The 18,944-nt window shown below is 49.5% G+C and overlaps 1 protein-coding gene and 1 non-coding gene across 5 annotated transcripts in view; both read right to left on the bottom strand.

Annotated features, from left to right (window-relative positions):
• The window catches only part of LOC119395605 (UBX domain-containing protein 6), a 407,364-nt gene that overhangs the window by 236,675 nt on the left and 151,745 nt on the right, over positions 1–18,944 (bottom strand). The gene's annotated exons all lie outside the window — the stretch shown is intronic.
• Trnap-ugg (transfer RNA proline (anticodon UGG)) lies at positions 3,238–3,311 on the bottom strand. The gene has a single exon. It is a non-coding gene; the product is annotated as a tRNA-Pro (tRNA).

The following is an 18,944-nucleotide window of genomic DNA, read 5'->3' as shown; positions in this document are numbered from 1 at the left end:
GAAGACCTCGAGCGCTGATTCGATGCCCCAAAAAATCCACCTCTGGTTGGCGGAACTTGCACTTGTCTGCGTTCAGGCGCACGCCGTATTCCCGGAAACGCTTGAATACTTCGTGCAGAGTGGTGCAGTCATTGCGTTTCTCTGCCACGATGACGTCGTCTAGGTAGACCTGAACACCCGGAAGTCCCTGCAAAATGGTCTCCATATACGCCGTTGGAACACGGCCGGCGCGGACGCCACTCCAAAAGGCAGGCGAGTAAAGCTGAACATTCCCTTATGCGTGTTTATGGTCGTGAGTTGCATGGCTTCCTCATCCAACGGAAGCTGGTTGTATGCCTCCCGCAAGTCTATCGTGGTAAAAACTTCACCGCCATTTAATGTAGCCAGGATATCCTCCACCCGTGGCAACGGATATTGCTCAGTGCGACAGGCTTTGTTGACCGTTAGCTTAAAATCGCCGCAAAGGCGGATGCAGCCATTCCGTTTCACTACCGGTACCACTGGCGCCGCCCACTCCGCATGAGGCACCGGTACAATAATACCCGCGCCCGAAAGGCGGTCCAGTTCCGCGTCGACCTTTGGCCGAAAAGCATACGGAACTTCGCGTGCTTTCCAAAATTTCGGCACCACGTTTTCTCGCGTCTCGAAGTGTACCGGTGGCCCTTTTATGAGCCCTAAACCTGGCGCGAAGACATCAGCGAATTCTGCTAGCAACCGGTCCACGTTAACGTCCTCAGCACCGAGTAACGGCAGTTGCTCACCTGACGTGTTCACGTTCATGACCGGTGCCTCGAGCATGTGGAACGCTTGAATCAGGTCGCGTCCACAGAGGTTTGGGCCGGAGCAACCTAGGACTTGCAAAGATCCAGCCGTCGACCTGTTTCCGCACGAAACCTTGAGCTGAAGTTGTCCCCGCACTGGAAGCCGTCCCAAGAAGCAGGTGAGTTTCAATGGCGAACCACGCAGCTTCGGCCACACTGTTTTGTTCCGCTCATATGCGGGCCACGTGATGACCGAAACCGGCGAGCCTGTGTCGACCTGCATGTTCACTGGAACCCCACCACAATCCAAGGTGCGCACGATGGGTTACGTGATGCCGACGTGGCCGATGTGACTGTCTGCTGCCTCCAGCGCGAACATGCCGTCCGTGCCAGTGTCTTCCTCCCGTGACAAGGCGTGTACTTGGCGTTCTGGTGGTACCACCCCGAACCCACTCTCACGGCGGCAACAGGCTCGAGCGATATGACCTCGTTGTTTGCACTTGAAGCATGACGCCGAGCGGAAGCGGCAATCCTCGGGTCCGTGCCCTTTTTCTCCGCAGCGGTAGCACGCAACAATCTGTGGCCGGCTTCGTGGGCGATAGGACTGGCCTCCCAGCGCATGCACACTTGCCTCAGCGGTGGGGCTTACTATCTCTTGCGCGTTGGCCTCGGCCATTTCGGTAGATATCGCAATTTCTTCCGCTTCGCTCCTCGTCAGCTGTGGTTTCGCGAGTAGCTGCCGACGCACTCCGACGTTGTGCAGACCACACACGATGCGATCTCTTAGCATTCTGTCCAACGAAGCACCAAAATTGCAGGTGTCCGCTATCTCTCGAATCGCCACGATAAAATCCTTGACCGGTTCGCCGGGCAGCTGATTGCGGGTGAAGAACTTATAAGACTGTGCTATCTCGTTCGGTTGCGGCGAGAAGTGCTGCTTAAGCAAGGCTATCACTTGTGGGTACGACAGTTCATTCACCTTATCCGGAGCACAACGTCCGCTCAGTACGTCGACGGTGTGGGTGGACAGTGCAGTCACCAGCTGGGCCCGCTTCTTGTTGTCTTCCGTGATGCCATTACCCTCAAAGAAGGCTTCCAGCCGAACCTGGTACGCGGGCCACTTGTCGCTCGTCTCGTCGAACTGCGGCGGGCTGGCGTATCCTCCCGTGGGTGCGGCGGCCATGACGGACGGAGTTGACGCCCCGATTTCATCCCATCTTCGTCGCCATTGAAAAGAACACACCGGGGCCGTGGCTGGGCCAAGACAAAAGCTTTATTGCGATAGCGCGGTTTAATGTAGCGTTGTGCGAGAGGGGTTAAGGGGAAGGGAAGGGGAAGAAGCAGTGGTGATAACGGCGGCTTCGGCTGGCGTGACGTCACGGATACAACAGAAGTGATCTGTGACGACGAGAAGAAATTGGTTTCCTCTCGGTGTACTAGGGTAAGGTCCCATGTCGTCACAAGCCACAATTTGCCATGGTGTTTAGCTCTGGATTGGCTGCAGGAGCCCGGGTGGTTGTCCACCACGCGGCGTCATGCGTTGGCACAGATTGCAGGAGAGGGCATAGCGCATTACGTCTTGCTTCATGCCTGGCCAGGTAGCAAAGCAGCACAACTTAAAGTAAGCCTTAGGGCCACTTACATGTTCAGCGATGCACGTATCGTGAAAGTAACGTAATAGAGCTCCTCTCAACGAGCGTGGAACCACCGCTTTGAAGGACTCATGCGTATCCTTCTCCGCAGGGACGTATCTCAGTAAAGTGCCGTCAGAGTCAAGCAGGTAGGAATCCAACGCGCTCACAGCGTTACCAGCTGTTTCAGAGTGCTGCGCATTGACAGCAATACCAGCAGCGTCAACATGCGCAGCGGCCGTGCAACAAGGTTCCGGGAGCCCCTCAAACACCTCTTTGCAAAATAATCTGGATCCTCCTGTTGTGCCTCCAACAGCTCCTTCCTGCTAAACACTTAGAATAACAGAGAGCTCAGCTAGTTGGTAATTATGCATTCTAAAAAGACAGGGCATGTAAACACGGACACAAGAAAGAAGTCAAGACACCACAAACGCCGCCCATTCTAAAAAGACAGGGAGTGCAAACACGGACACAAGCAAGAAGTCAGGACACCACAAACACCGTTTGCGGTGTCCTAACTTCTTTCTTGTGTCCGTGTTTGCACGCCCTGTCTTTTTAGACTACTAAACACGTTCGCCACTGAACTGACGCAGTCCAAGTGGTTAACACACTCCTCAATCGAAGGTGGTTTGTCTGCCCTTTTGAGCTCTTGCCATCGATCAGTGTAGCACTTACTCTGCTCTTAGGCTGAGTTTCAGGTGTAGCAGAATGGGCAGTAATGTTACCCCTCACAACATTAAGCTTCAAGAAAGGGAAAATAGACAACCATCCATTTGTAGCACGAAGCCACAAGGAAATCCATATGGATTTCTCAGAAATAAAGCTTCTTAGTTGCCGAAAAATTCGTCCTGGTCCGGGGTTCGAACCCGGGACCAACGCCTTCCCAAGGAGGTCGCTCTACCAATTGAGCTAACCAGGAAGCTAGCAATTGGCAGCGCGAGGGCGAATTCATCGACAACTCGAAGCAACTGGACACATATTGAAAATCAGTTGGTGGCGTAATGAGATGTCGTAAGTGCTCATCAAAGGCTCGTGAGTATAACACGACAATGTCCAGGTAAGCAAGAGCGTAGTGCCGCCTTGCATCACCTAAGACACGGTCCATCAGACGCTGGTAAGTCGCATGCGCACCGACAAGACCGATTTCGGGTAAACTGAAAAAGGCCCCTGTGACAAGTGAAGGCAGTCTTCTCTCGGTCATGGGGATCTACCTCCACCTGAATGTATCCTCTGCTAGCATCGAGCATAGTGAAGTACTTTGCTCCACCAACGTTGGACACGATCGAGGGAATGCTAGGAAGCGGATATGCATCCTTGCGTGCTACCTCGTTCAGGCGACGATAGTCAACACGAAGGCGGGTCGCAGGCCCGTAGCCAGGGAGGGGGGGGGGGCGTAGCCCCCTCCCCACGAAATTTTGATGAAGTAGGTGTTTTTACCAAATATAAATAATAAAAATAGGTGTTTTTCTCAAACAGTCAAGGTTTTCAGCAAGTGCCCCCCCCCCCTCACCCCCGAAAGAATTCCTGGCTACGGGCCTGGCGGGTCGTCCCATCCTTTTCGGTACCAGCACCACGAAAAAACGCATGGGCTCTCTGACCTTTCAATAACGCATGTATCGAGCAGTTCGTTGAGAGAGCTGTCGAGTGCTTTCCTCTTGGCCAAACCAGCGCCTCCTCTATTTTTCTGTGCCCGGGCGAAGGAGAGGAGCGCAATGGGAACCGCCCGTCGGCACTAGTGCGGCTTTTAGCCGCTAGGCACCACCACCGTAGTAGACCGTCGACGCGTCGTCGCTCGCGGAAACGAATGCCATGGCTGCATTCGAAGCCGTTATATGGTTCAGTCTTCGGCTGTACTCGCGCTGTTTAAAGTAGAATGAACACTTGTAAACAGGAATCATGAAGCGCTTGTCGTTCTGGGCACCCAGCCCATTTCAAAGGCATGTGTCGTTCGCGGCTATTTGATCGAGACGCACGCGCGTCGCCTGCTAGGCCCAGAATGGTAGGCATACCAGAATGCACATGCCATGATGCGCGGAGGATTCTTTTGTCACCGTTACGCTCGCTTGACTGAGAGTCGGTTTTTGACTGTCTGCAAGCGGATTTTTGAAAGCAGCATTTGCCAGGAGCTAATACCAAAAGCTTGGGCGCTTAAAGTTCCCGATGCGTGCTACCGCCTGCTGGTGTAGCCCACTATACGCAAGCCTGGAGTTCGTGCGCTAAATAGCACGAAATGTCACTAGACTGCCCAGGGATATAAGCCATAACCCGTTTCCTTCGTAAAGCTTTTGAGAATTACATTTGTTGCCACCGAGGGAAAGCAACAGGTGGTGCCAGAAAATGAGAGTCTATGACAAGTGATTCCACCATTTCAGAGCGTAAACCAGTGAAATTGAGGTGGTACGAAAAACAAACGAAATTCAGTTGCATATGCCGCGCGCTTCCCGCAACGCTGGACGATGTGTGTGAACAGACGCTGTTGTTCAAGTCTAAAGTCATAGTGCCGACTCTCAACTTGAGCCAATGTGATAGGCGTGAAAAATGCGGCCTGTTGTCAGTTGCTTGAGTTCGTCTTTGTTTTTGTCGACAGAATGTTGTAGCCTCAGTATCTGGCTCCTCAGCTCCTTTTCTTTTCTCTTCCATTTGGCCTTTTCGGTAGTGAGAAATGTAGAGGCCGAATGGCTGTCGACCTGGACGCTTTTGTCGCATGGGGCAGCCTGCCCAGCCTTGTGCACGCATTCATTGTGACACTGTACATGATGACTGTCGGTTGTTTCGCCGGTAGCGTGTGTTGTCCATGGGCTCAGATTCTTCAGCTTCGAGACCTAATGTCAGCGCTGCACATGGCGGCGATCGCAAGTCAGCGCTGCTACTGGTACGTGCATTCGCTGACTGTTCGGAATCAGCACGGTCACGTTTAGTGATATTGGCCAAGCTTGGTTGAGTTTTTATCTTGGGCTGCACACGTTAAAGGAGCACTGACACAAAAATTCTGCACCTTCTTTTTTTTGTTGCAATAGATAGCTTATGATCCACTCATCACGGCTGAAAAGCGCGTTTGCGCGAGTGCGTGACGGTTATTTATTTAGAGACGTTTTTTGAGCGCCCAGTCGCAGTTTCGGTTTCAAAGAGCACCGAGCTAGGCAGCACTACTTCCGGTGGCCGGGTTAACGCGGCTGGCCACGTAACCACGCAAAGTTGTGACGTAGCCGGCGCGCGAGAGCGGGTACACAAGCTCGCACCAGGTCAAGTGGCGCAGCTATGGAGGATTTCAAACAACTAACAAACGCGTAACCTATGTCCTCCGAGCATTTGGAAGCGCCCATCTTGACTCACTAAGCCTAGAGCATCGATTATTTGACTATGGCTCTCAAAAACGGCGCTGAATCAGGACGAATACATTGCTGTCGAAGCTTCAGGACATAATCAGTTCGGAGCTTACACGTTACAGAGCGCACGGCGGCCACTTGGTATATTCGAAGTGGACGACAACCGCTTTTGGCTGTGCGGCCATGTTTTTCGGAGGCACGAATGCCTCGCCGGCGATGCTTGCCGTAGACGTTGGACAGCTCTCGCGCGTGCGGCCCCGCGCCGTTGCGGCAGGCTTGGCGCTAGCGTGAGCGGGCCATAACATCTGCCAACGGGCACTACGAGCGAACAGCGGAAGAGAACACAACTAGCACACGCAAAGCCGCAGGCACGGAGGAAGAAATAGCAGGTAGCATGGCACAAGCGCAAGTGCACAACCAGCAACCAGCCAACACAATCTCGTGACGTAGGTTTGTTTACACAGCCATCGCGTTGATGTCGGCGTCGCGAGGTGCTTGCATCTCGCTCACTCGCGCGGCACGCACTTTAAAATTGATATTAAATATGTTCTAGGCTATATTGGCCCTTGATATTTCGTAGACGTTGTGTATGGCTCTACATACATCTATTTCACTCATTATCTCGCCTTCGAAATTTTCTGTCAGTGCTCCTTTAAGGGTAGTCTGCAAAGACTGACGCTACGGCATCCTTCTTAAGCCACCGCTTCTTATATTCTATGAAATGTTCGCGTCGTAAATGACGGCTACATATTCTAGTGTAGTTTGAATATGTATTAGGAGACCAATTATCCCGCCTAAACACTGCAAGCCACCTCTCCCGAACATCAGCGGCAGCTGAAATTTCATGGAGGGACAGCCGAACGGTGTATTAGGGCGAAAGCCTTAGATGCCCCATCAGACGCGAAAATTGACCGTCGGCAGCGTCAACACGAGTGATGCAAGAAATCACGTGATGACGTCACAGATAATAAACCTTTGTGACATTATCGTGACGTCACATCTCGTGACGTCGTCATATTACATCTTCGCTTGGTCAAAAAAGGCCGATCACAGAGGCAGTGCATAACCATCTGAGGTGCAGAAAGCTTGCAGTGCCTCCGATCCTTGAGGCTGTAAGAAAACCACTTCAGGTGCAGAAAAATCTCGGAGGGTGTTCAATACATTGACTGGGAAGAACAAAAAGCAGATTGCTTTCGCCTTTCGTAATAACCTTAGGTGAATGCATAAGGGACCCTGTGAGTTTTTCTTTCTTTATCAGTAACAGGAAATAAAACAAAAAGACAATCTTGATTTCTTTCCGTTCCATTTGCAGAGTGGAACACAACAGTAACGACATACTAAGGCATGCGAATGACGTGGCTGCACTAGCCTGAAATAGAAAATAAAACGCTAATGCTGTCAAACTCGAATGCAAGCATCGAACCGGCAGCACGGAGAGCCTGCAGAATACGCACCGTGGTGATGGAAAGAAACGCAAACATGCGGCACCTACATTCCTTGCTGTTTCGCATTTATTTTTCAACCGGTTGCAGCCTGGATAATTGATGAAAAGACGGAGTCCTCCATGATACACACGAAGACTATCTCGCGTCTTTTTATTGCCACCACAGTCAGAGCGTGATAAACAGCGTGCCGCTCTGTTCGCGTTTCTTTCCATCCCCCTGTACCTGTGAAAGCCTGCGAGAAGCTCGAATGCAACTCAACTCGGATGCAAACACGAATTCGTCAGCTTCGTAATACCCGCGGCCGCTCAGCGCCAGCTTCCCGTGGATGGGATGGATGAATGGATGGATGGATGCTGGATGGATGGATGGATGCTATGAGCGTCCCCTTTATAACGGGGCGGTGACAAGTGTGCCACCAGGCTCGACAAAAAAAAAAAACTTTACTCTTTTTTTTTCTTAGCGTTGGTCTAGTGTCTTCACTTCAATTAAAATTATTTTATTCCAGAAGGAAAAAAAAACTTAAGTTTTCAGCTCCGTTCTCTGCCCTTTACGGCAGAATGTCCGTATTTTTTTTCCAATATTTATTTTTGCCCTTTCTCTCTAGTTTTCTGCCACCAATACTCTAACCGTCTCTTACTTATTTCAACCGCGGGTGTGTTCAGCTTTCCATTGTCTCTAAAACCCAAGGCGTCATGTAGGCTCGTGCCCAAACGTACACCTGGGTGGATGTCTCCACATTCAATCAGAACATGCTCCGCCGTTTCCTGATCTTCCCCGCAGCACGTGCATTGTTCTTCTTCTTTACTGAATCTCGCTTTATAACTAGCCGTTCTAAGGCAACCCGATCTCGCTTCAAACAGTAAAGCGCTTCCCATTGAATTGTCGTAAAATGCCTCCCTCCTTATTTCATTTTTGCCCTTTCGGTAGTTACTCAAAGCCGGTTTTTTCTCCATAGCTGCCATCCAGTAAATCCTCTCCGCCTCTCTGACTTTTCGCTTAACGCTCTTTGTTGACATACTGCTTACACTACCAGCCGTATATTTACTAGTGAGCCTCCTAGTTCTTTTTCTCCACTGTGTGTCCACGCTCTTCCTATACAAGTAACGGAACACCTTATCTGCCCATCTACACTCCTTCATATTCCTTAGCCTTTCTTCGAACCCTATTTTACTCTGAGCCTCCCTCGCCTCAAAAACCTGCCCATCGCATATCGCCCTTTACAGCCTCATTTGTCGTCTTCCCGTGAGCACCCAACGCGAGGCGTCCCACACTCCTTTGATTTACATCCATTCCCGATTGCACCTCTGCCCTCATGCACACCACTGAGTTCCCAAAAGTAAGCCCCGGAACCATTACACCTTTCCACAGAGCTCGAAGCACCTCGTACCTATTGTATCCCCACAATGCTCTATGCTACCTGCACAGCGCCACCACGCGGCAGCAGCGAGCAGAGGCGGAGCGCGCGCTCGACGGCCCGAGGAGAGCGTTCGCCCAGGCACTGAAAAATAGAGGCGCTGGCCAAACTGACCGGCCGAGGATTGCACTTTCAAGGGGAAGCATCGCCTGTTTCAATTTCGTGCCTCGCTAGCGCAGTGTAGCCAGGCTGCTCAATGAATATGGCTTCATATTCATTCAGAAGCGATGAGAGATTAGCTCGTTCTTCCACCGCCAAAGTGATTGAGCTGTTGTCATATTGAAGATATTTAGCGCAACTTGACATTCACTCGAAAAACACACTCACATTCACGCACGCTTCCACTGTTGAGCAGCGGGTGGTCCCTTTCGCCCTACTCTGCAGTGCGAAGTGCTTCCGCAGCGGAGAATGGGGAACACGCGCGAGGGGAGTCATTCACTTCGGTGCATTCTGTCTACGCCGGTAGTTTTGTCGAAACGGAAGAAACCTTCGTGAGCGACATTTTGGGCAATTGTTGGGTCGGTCTGTGCGTGAAGCACCATCGAACGTAATTGTCTCTGACGCTTTTTGAAAAAAACGAAAGGTATCAGGGTGCCACATGCTCATTCCCTATATCCTCCATTGCAGTCGTCAATAACAATGCCCGTCTTGGCGAGGAAGTCTCAACCAAGAAGACTAGGAACCGACAGGCCAGGAAGTGAGCTAGGTGCTGCCGCCCGACCCGTTTGTCCCACCGCACCATTAGCCTAGCAGCAGCGCTTGCTCACACCGTGCCGCTGGCGACCCGGAAAATCACGTTACTCTCTCAGCCGGATACCGCTCCGACAGAGATGATCGTACACCTCGTCGCCAAAGAGTGAAGCGCTTGCTCCCGCGTCAAACAGCCCAAGAAACCTGCGCCAGGTGGCTGTAAGCTCAATAGGTGGCACTGGCATGTCGTTGGAAACGGAATAGCCCCAAGTCATCATCATCATCATCATCATCATCATCATGGTCAGAAACGACAAGCCAGCAGGGCTAGGAGTTCGTGTGTCTCACTGACAGTCTGTCGGAACGGAACGAAAACCATAAACGAAAAACGAAAAAAAAAACGATATTTTTGACCGGAACGAAAACGTAACCCAAACTTTATCTATAATTTCGTTCCGGAGTGAAACCGAAATTTTTTTAATCGTTTCTCGGTTCACGAGAAAACCTGGCAATCCGGAACAACTGAGCTCATGCAACGTGAGCAGTTATGCATATCTCAGGGTACAGTGGCCGTGTTCCAATTCTGGGCAGCATCGTAGACAGTTTACGACAACAGCTTTGAAGACAGCAGCGAGCCCATGATGTCAGAGAAATGGAACGTATCTGCATGACGGATGGATGTATGGATGGATGGATGCTATGAGCATCCCCTTTATAACGGGGCGGTGACATGTCTGCCACCAGGCTCGAAGAAAAAAAAACAAAAAAAACTTCCTTGTTTCATGTTGGCCTAATACCTTATCTACATTGATTAAATCTATGTTATTATACCAAAAAAATATAAATTCACGGTCCATCTCTCTGCCTCTTATGGCAGAAGGACCTTATTTTCCCCATTATTTATTTTTGTACTTTATCTCTACTTTTCTGCCACCAATACTCTAACCGTCCCTTACTTATTTCTATCGCGGACGTGTTCAGCTTTCCATTGTTGTCCCTAAAACCCAAGGCTTCATGTAGACTCGTGCCCATACGTATACCTGGGTGAATATCGCCACATTCAATCTTTACATGTTCCATCGTTTCCTTAGTTCCCCCGCAGCATGTACATTGTATCAACGCTTTTTCTATACAAATACCTGAAAACCTTCTCTGCCCATCTACTCTTCTTCATTTTCCTCAGCCTCTCTTCGGATCTCATTTTGCTCTGAGCTTCCCTCACTTCAAAGCCTGCCTGTCCATCCCATATTACCCTTTACAGCCTCATTTGTCGTCTTCCCGTCAGCGCCCAAAGCGAGGCGGCCCACCGTCCTTTGATTTACATCCATTCCTGATTGTACCTCTGACTTCATGCACACCACTGAGTTCCCAAATGTAAGCGCCGGGACCATCACACCCTTCCACAGCCCTCGAAGCACCTCGTACCTATTGTATCCCCATAAAGCTCTGTGCTTCATAATTACAGCACTCCTCTTTCCCTTTGCTACCGATGCTTTCTCTTGTACCTCCATACATCTATCCCCCTCATTTACCCATACTCCGAGGTACTTGTACTCGCTTACCCTCGGTATTTTTTGGCCCTGTCTGTATTAAGACCGCATGGTCTTCGTGATCATTGAATACCATCAATCCACATTTTGTTGCACTAAATCCTAGTCCTAGAGCCTCACATTCCCTTCCGCATATATCTGCCAGTCGCTGTATATCATCTTGACTGTCCGCAAATAAGACAATATCATCAGCATAAAATAGACCTGGAAGCTTCTGCTCAACCATCGTGCCGACCTGTTTGTGTGACAAATTAAATCCAATGTTGCTACCTTCTAGCGCTTTTTCCATCCTCACCATGTACAGCATGAATAACTGCGGGGACAAAGGACATCCCTGTCTCAGCCCCTTGCTAATTTCAACGCTGTCCTTGCTACGTATTCCTTCCCATTCTATACTAACTGTATTTTCTCGGTATATTTCCCTCAAAAGCTGTATACAGTCGTCCCCTATGCCCACTTCTTTCAATATATTCCACAAAATTTCCTGATTACGTTGTCATACGCCCCGGTGATATCTAGATAAGCTACGTATAAGGGCCTGTTTTCTATTTTCGATAATTCTATACACTGGGTAAGAACAAACAGATTATCGTCTAACCACCTGTCGATTCGAAATCCATTCTGAAGTTCTCCCAAAATATCATTTTGTTCTACCCACGCTTCTATTTTTAATTTTACTGCCTGCATCGCCAACCTGTATAGCACCGATGTAATGGTTAGCGGTTTATACGAGGGAATGTTATCCCTTTCTCCCCTGCCTTTACAGATTAAGTTCATTCTACTTTTTCGCCAACTGTCTGGTATTTCCCTCTCCTGTAAACACTTTTCCACGGCTTTCAGCAGTGCTTCATTAGTGTTATGTCCGAGTTCGTTAATGAGGCCGACGGGAACCCCATCTAAGCCCGGAGTAGTGCGCTTAGGAATTTTTCCTTCGGCCTTCTTCCAATTGAAATTCTCTAGTACTACATCTTCGTCGGTAGTACTCCTCTGCGTACTTTTACTCATCGGGGGAATCCCCTGCGCGACCTTTTTAAACGAATCGGCTGTTATCTTTCGCATGTAACCAAGCGCTTCATACCCTTCCAATTGATTTCCTCCTTCATCTACCAAACGTTGTTGCATTGTGACAGACTTCCTACCCAGCGCTTTTAGGTGACTCCAAAATATCCTAGGCGCGGCCTTCTTCTTTTCGCGAATCTCTGTCATCCAGCGTTCACTTTCACCTTTAATTTTTGCCTCGACTAATTTCTGCACAATGGATTTTTGCTCTAAATATATTTCCCATATTTGGTTGACTTCGTCCTGTGGCCGCTTCTCCTTTTTTGCCTGTCTGTGCTGCCGTGATGCCTCACGTCGCTTCTCGATCGCCTTCCGGATTTCTTTGTTCCACCAACGTTCTGGCGTTCTCTTTCCTTTCTAACAAATAGTTTTCTTCTCTTTTTCCATTTCTTTCGTGATTACATGTAGCAGCTCACTATACTTCCAGTCTTTACCTGGTAGTTCGTCTACTTTTTCCTCGACTCTTGCGGCTATATTTGTTATTTGTTTGTCATTTAGATACAAGCTGCCAAACTTTGATTCTATGTTCTTATTTTCAGTTTTATATCCCATTTGTAATATTATGCGTTTATGATCACTACCCAAGCTGTTAATGCCTTCTTCGTCTATTCTCATCTCTCTAAGTTTGTCATATATTCCTTCTGTCATGAGACAATAATCAATGCTCCATTGCCTGTTTCCGACTTCCCACGTGATCTGCCCCTCACACTTAGGACCCACGTTAACTATCTCAAGACTATGTTGCTCGCAGAGATCTAGCAATAACTTGCCATTGGTGTCTGAATATCCCTTAAGGTCATGAATGTGAGCGTTCATGTCCCCTAGAAGGATTATTTCGGCATCATGACCAAATTCTTTAATATCGGTGCTTATGCATTTCACTATCTCCATTCTTTTCTCTGCAGTTATTCCCCGTCCACAAGTAAGCTACACCTAGCCACGTTTACTTTCCGCCTACTGTGCCCGAAACCCATATGTGCTCTGAACACGTTTGTTTCACTCTATCCCATGTTGTTCTGCTATGAATTAGCATTCCAACACCCCCACCTCTCCTTTCTGAAGTGATCCTGTTACATCCTTCCCAAATATAATTGTCAATATGTGGTGGCTCTTCCAAGTCTCTAAGGTGTGTTTCTGTAACCGCATAAACACCTATCTGTTCCTTGTTTAACTGTCCCTCAATGTCTAACCATTTTGCCTTTTTTCTGCCCCCCTGCATGTTAATGTAACTAATTGCAACACGCGCCTTCTCCCTTCTTTTATATTTTCTCTGGTTTTTCGCTATACTGCCTGTCAAAGAGTCCCCCTGGTTGTTTTCCTCATTACAAGCTACCCTGGGCACCGAAGGGCCTGCGTGCCCCCCCAAAAAAGCTACTGCGCGTCCTGCAAGTCGCCAACCCATCTCATGACAAAGCCTCCTATAGAAGTGTATTCCGTCTCTTCGAAAACCACCCCACCTGTGCGCCTCTCTGTTTATTTCCACTACCTCGATGCCTTTCTCTCGACTCATCTGTCATATCTCTTTGTTTGCGTCGACAACCGCTCATTGCAGGTTGCCGTCACGCACTGGTACCGCCGGTATTGTGCATACCACTATCTGCACCTGAGGGGAAATGGTTCACATGTCATCGACCCCTTTTGCCAATGTGGTCGCTAGTTCGGCTGATTCTTCATTCAAGACGTCGTTTAGACCTCCCGCGATTATCACGAGGTTACGTCCATTAGCCTTAGTTGCGAGTTTTGCGCTAGCTTGTCTCATCACTGATCCCAGCCTATGTCTCGTGAACTTCCCTATTAAAACTCGATTGTCGCCTCTCACCCTTTCCTTGACTGCTTCTGCTCATCTAACTAAATTCGAGTGCCCGGCGATTATCACGTGCTCCGACTTTTCTGCTGGACTGTCCCGCACCCGGCCACTGCCTCGGTTACTAGCGCGTGCCAATGCTGCTGTTTTGTCCCCTCCCCTTCCCAAAACTACTTCGCGAAAGCTGGGTGCTGTGACCCTTGCACCTGTATTTTCAAAACCTGTTTCCCCCTTCGCGTCTACCACTGTGGGGGTCGATGCCCCGCTGTTCCCGCTGTCGCTTGCTTCCTCGTTCACCATGACTACCTTTGCCAACCCCTGTTCGGCTGACTTAAGCCTTTCGCCCATAGCCATCGTTTTTTCCCGCTCTGTCGCCAACGCATTCTCCAGCTCGGCGATTCTTACCATGAGCTCATTCGGGGCAGCCATCATTATTTCCATTTTCGCCTCTAAATCGCATTGCTTACACTTGGCGCCAGCTCCCTCTGTCTTCTCATCCGTACAAACCTCTATTTTCCATCCCATTCCGCACCCTGAACACTTTACGGTCTTTTTGACCATGGCTAGATCGTTCACACGGCGGATTAGATACACTTAAAGCCAAATGGTATCACAAAACTCCGCAAGTACGCTACACTTCAAAGCACATGTGTATCTTTCAGCCACGTGGTGGCCGAACAAACAAATAATAAAAAAAAACAGGCGACTGTCACACAGGAAAGAGTACAAAGTTGTAAGCCCTATTAAGCTTCAATCTAAATCTAGTGGCTTATGTACTCATATAACTTAAAAAACAAGCTCGAATCATGCAAAAAAAACCTTATCTGACGCTGTCATTCCGGAACCCACGAAAAACACGTCCGTCCTCTAGCAGAACCCTCCAGAAAAAACCGAGGTGGCGTCACGTCTAGGCGACGTGACGCCACCTCGCATCGAGAGGAGAAGGCTACCGGAATACAAACGTAATTGTTATTTCTTTAACTTCTTTGATGTTCAAATCTACGAAAAATTGAACTTAGCTCACAATGAGCGCCTGGAAAAGCGTCTGCTTGCGGGCAGACGACGATGCCGGCAAGATCCGAGCTATGCCAAGATTTCGATGAGCCGCCATATTGTTTGGACAGCAAAGTAGCCTGCATTGTTTTTGTCTCCAATGATGACTTCTCGAAGCTGTCTATATTGCCGTCTACGTCAGAACTTGAATGGTACTTAAGGTGGCCGCTGTCCACTTAGCTGTGTATTTAGCCGTCTACGATGAGTAGTGGAGCACACCCAGTATTATCGCGTACCCCAGGCAGCAATTCCAAAGCAAAGATATGTTGACATTTTGCGAAAAACGTGGCAACGAGAGATGTTTATATTAACGCAAGTGGACTTTTGCGCGCCTGTCACGCCGGCCAGCTTGGAGTGTACATTGTCGGCGCTGAAGTTTGTTACAGCGAAAGCTGTTATAAGATCACAACTGCCGATTTTGGCGCAATAGTTGTCCGCCGCCACCGGTGTCGGTAACCACTATCGCGTGAAATAAGAAAAAATGAAATGGGAAACAAATTTCTATAATATTTCGAGTGAGAACTAGAATTCTAGTGAGTGTGTTAGTTCTCATTAATATTGTGTCCAACAAAAAAAACGAGCCCTTAAAAGTCACCTTCTTTCCTCCATGATAATTCTAGGTAATATAGCGTAGCAGAAGAGTAAAATAACAACCTGGCATCACACAATGCGAATTGCGCAACCAATCGGTCGTTGAACGCTTCCAACCCGTTGCAAGGGCTCAGCTATAATTCATCGTCATCAGCCACGGCACAAAGTGCACATAATGTCTTACAGATGTGTAGCGGGTGCCACGATTCTCCGAAGAGTGACGAAAAATGGCATAGTGGATGCTTCGTTACTTCAGAAAAAATTACGATGATTTATGGCATAGTGGGTACCTTGCATGTGTACTTGTATTAGATGCCCCAACAGAGTCTACAACGGGCTCTAGAAAGGCCAGCTTTCGCTGTGACTGTGCTGCCTGTTCCGCGCAGGCCTGACAATCTTAAGATGCGAAGCAGCTTATGAACGAGGCCTGTCCCCCCGGCGTCCCGTCGGCGTAGCCAGTGCCCCGCGTGCCACTAGATGTATGGAAGAAAGAAGAGAACGAAGTGTTGGCACTAGAGGAGAGCTTGCGCATGGTGTGCAGAAAGGAATGTTTGCCTGAGAGAACGGTGCCACTAAATGTATGGAAGAAAGAAGACAACGAAGTGTTGGCACGAGAGGAGGGCTCACGCATGGTGTGCAGAAAGGAATGTTTGCCTGAGAGAACGGCGCCACTAAATGTATGGAAGAAAGAAGAGAATGAAGTGTTGGTACGAGAGAAGAGCTCACGCATGGTGTGCAGAAAGGAATGTCTGCCTGAGAGAACGATGCCACTAAATGTATGGAAGAAAGAAGAGAACGAAGTGTTGGCACGAGAGGAGAGCTCACGCATGGTTTGCAGAAAGGAATGTTTGCCTGAGAGAACGGTGCCACTAAATGTATGGAAGAAAGAAGAGAACGAAGTGTTGGCACGAGAGGAGAGCTCACGCATGGTGTGCAGAAAGGAATGTTTGCCTGAGAGAACGGTGCCACTAAATGTATGGAAGAAAGAAGAGAACGAAGTGTTGGCACGAGAGAAGAGCTCACGCATGGTGTGCAGAAAGGAATGTTTGCCTGAGAGAACGGTGCCACTAAATGTATGGAAGAAAGAAGAGAACGAAGTGTTGGCACGAGAGGAGAGCTCACGCATGGTGTGCAGAAAGGAATGTTTGCCTGAGAGGAACGGTGCCACTAAATGTATGGAAGAAAGAAGAGAACGAATTGTTGGCACGAGAGGAGAGCTCACGCATGGTGTGCAGAAAGGAATGTTTGCCTGAGAGAACGGTGCCACTAAATGTATCAAATACAGGAGAGAACGAAGTGTTGGCACGAGAGGAGAGCTGGCGCATGGTATGCAGAAAGGAATGTTTGCCTGAGAGAACGGTGCCACTATATGTACGGAAGAAAAGCGTGAACGAAGTTTTCGCACGAGAGGAGAGCTCACGCATGGTGTGCAGAAAGGAATATTTGCCTGAGAGAACGGTGCCACTAGATGTATGGAAGAAAGCCGTGAACGAAGTGTTGGCAGAAGAGGAGAGCTGGCGCATGGTGTGCAGAAACAAATCTTTGCTGACATTTGGACGTGCGTAGAGCGCTCGCTCCACTGCGGCGCGTGCGCTAGTATAAATCACGCAAGGTACCCACTACGCCATAAATCATCGTCATTCATGCAAGATAACCAGTACGCCATAAATCATGCAAGTTACCCACTACGCCATAAACCATGCAAGGTACCCACTACGGCATAAATCATCGTCATTCATGCAAGGTACCCACTACACCATAAATCATGTAAGGTACCCTTAGATGCAAGCTTATGAACGAGGCCTGTCCCCCCGGCGTCGCGTCGGCGTGGCCATTTTCCCGGCCGATCCGGAGCAGCGGGCTCGCGAAGCCGAAGCGAAACGGGCGCGTTGACATCGTGTTCTGTCCCCTCTTTAAGCTAGCGGCCATGTGCTGTGTTTGCCTTTGAAGTGCCGCCGAAGGAGCGTCCTTTCCCCACATATGTGCCAACTGGGGGGTCCCTTCTTATCTCCAAACCCGTCTTCCTTTGTTACCTACTTTAAACGGGCGACACGTGCGACCATCAGAGTGCAGCTCAGCGTCGTCTTTGTCGGCTCATGGCGAGAGAGAAAACGCCCCCGAAGAAAGAAGAAACGCAAGGTTGCGGCAGTCTCACCCCACCAGCCCGACCAACAGTACCGCTTTTTTACGAGGATTGAGCGCTTGTGAATGTTTTAAATGAAATGTAACCTACATTCCTGCTAATTAAAGTTAGTTTTGTTTAAATGTTCACCAGTGTTCGACCGTTAACTGGCTGGATAGCGGACGCTTTGACCCGTCAAATGCGAGCTGCGAGACCAGCATAGTAAAAAAGCGACACAACTGTCATTGGCCGCCCACTCAACGGCCGCCGGCAATGGGATACGTCGCCACGGCAAGACCCCCGCTTTGGCCCAGACATTCGCCCACTGCAAGGATTACATTGCCCAGGAGTTGAGCAGCTGACAGCACAAGGGCAGCAACAAGGTGGGCTCGTTTCATCTTTCAACGCGCAGCTTAGCACAATTTGCTTCACATACGTCCGCTTCGAGACAAAACGTGAAACACGCAAGAATGGATCAGGACAAGCTGACGCCTGAGTGTCGAAATGTCACATCAGAGGATGAAGCTTCCTCATCAAACATTCGACCGCAAAGAACAGCAACACTTTCGATGAAGGCTAAAGAAATTTATGAAGCATGCCGCGACGAGCGCTGCCGCAAACTAGACGCTGTTTGGGAGAACGTGGAGATCGCTCTTCAAAGGCTGTCATGCGCCAAGGATGGAAGGAAGTTCACCAGTGCCGCAAAGCAACTTCGTGCAAGTTATGAGCGCTACGAGCATGTCACCGCAAGATACACTTCCTTTCTCGACAAACAAACACGTCTGAAGCCAGGCAGGAATTACAGCTCCAAAAGGCAATCGATGCAGACCCTGAGGCGATCATCAGCGAAAAGTTACGTGAGGCTACGCAACAAGAACGCGACAACACACAGGAAACAACGTCGCAGTTCTCTCTACCGGCCCACTCAAGAGCTTCCTCGCGATCACAACGATCGGGCTCTTCCCCGATTAGCCTAGCCGCTGTGCAGGCACGCACGCAAGCCGAGGCTCTCAAAGCAAGAGCTGAGTTTGGTCGTAAAGAGGCCGCGACGCGCCTAGAGAAAGCAAGAATTGAGGCCGAACTTGAAGTCTTACAGCATGAGAAAGAAGGAGCTGCAGCAGACGCGCAGGCAAGTGCACTCGAGGCAGCCGTAGAACAGGATGGCGGGGAGTGTGTGCGCCCGCACCCACCTATAGACCGAGCACAACGGGTTTCGAGCTACATCACTGAGCAACCAACCATACGTGATGCCGAGCTTACGTCTCTTCGGGCGACTGTTGTGCACGCGAGAAGCGAGAGCTTGGAGCGTGCCGAAGCAACAAACCACCATACGGACTTGCATCATTATCAGCAGCCGCCTGCGTACACACCGCCGTCCAACAGTCCCAGCTCGGAGCTTGTCGGTGTCCTTAAGTTCCTGTGCCGAAAGGACCTTGTCTCTACTGGACTGACGAAGTTCGATGATCGACCTGAGAACTTTCGTGCTTGGAAGTCATCT

The sequence above is a fragment of the Rhipicephalus sanguineus genome, chromosome 6 (genome assembly GCF_013339695.2).
Source record: "Rhipicephalus sanguineus isolate Rsan-2018 chromosome 6, BIME_Rsan_1.4, whole genome shotgun sequence".
NCBI lineage: Eukaryota > Metazoa > Arthropoda > Arachnida > Ixodida > Ixodidae > Rhipicephalus > Rhipicephalus sanguineus.
The sequence above is the reverse complement of the archived record's forward strand: the minus strand, read 5'-3'. Positions and strand labels throughout refer to the sequence as shown.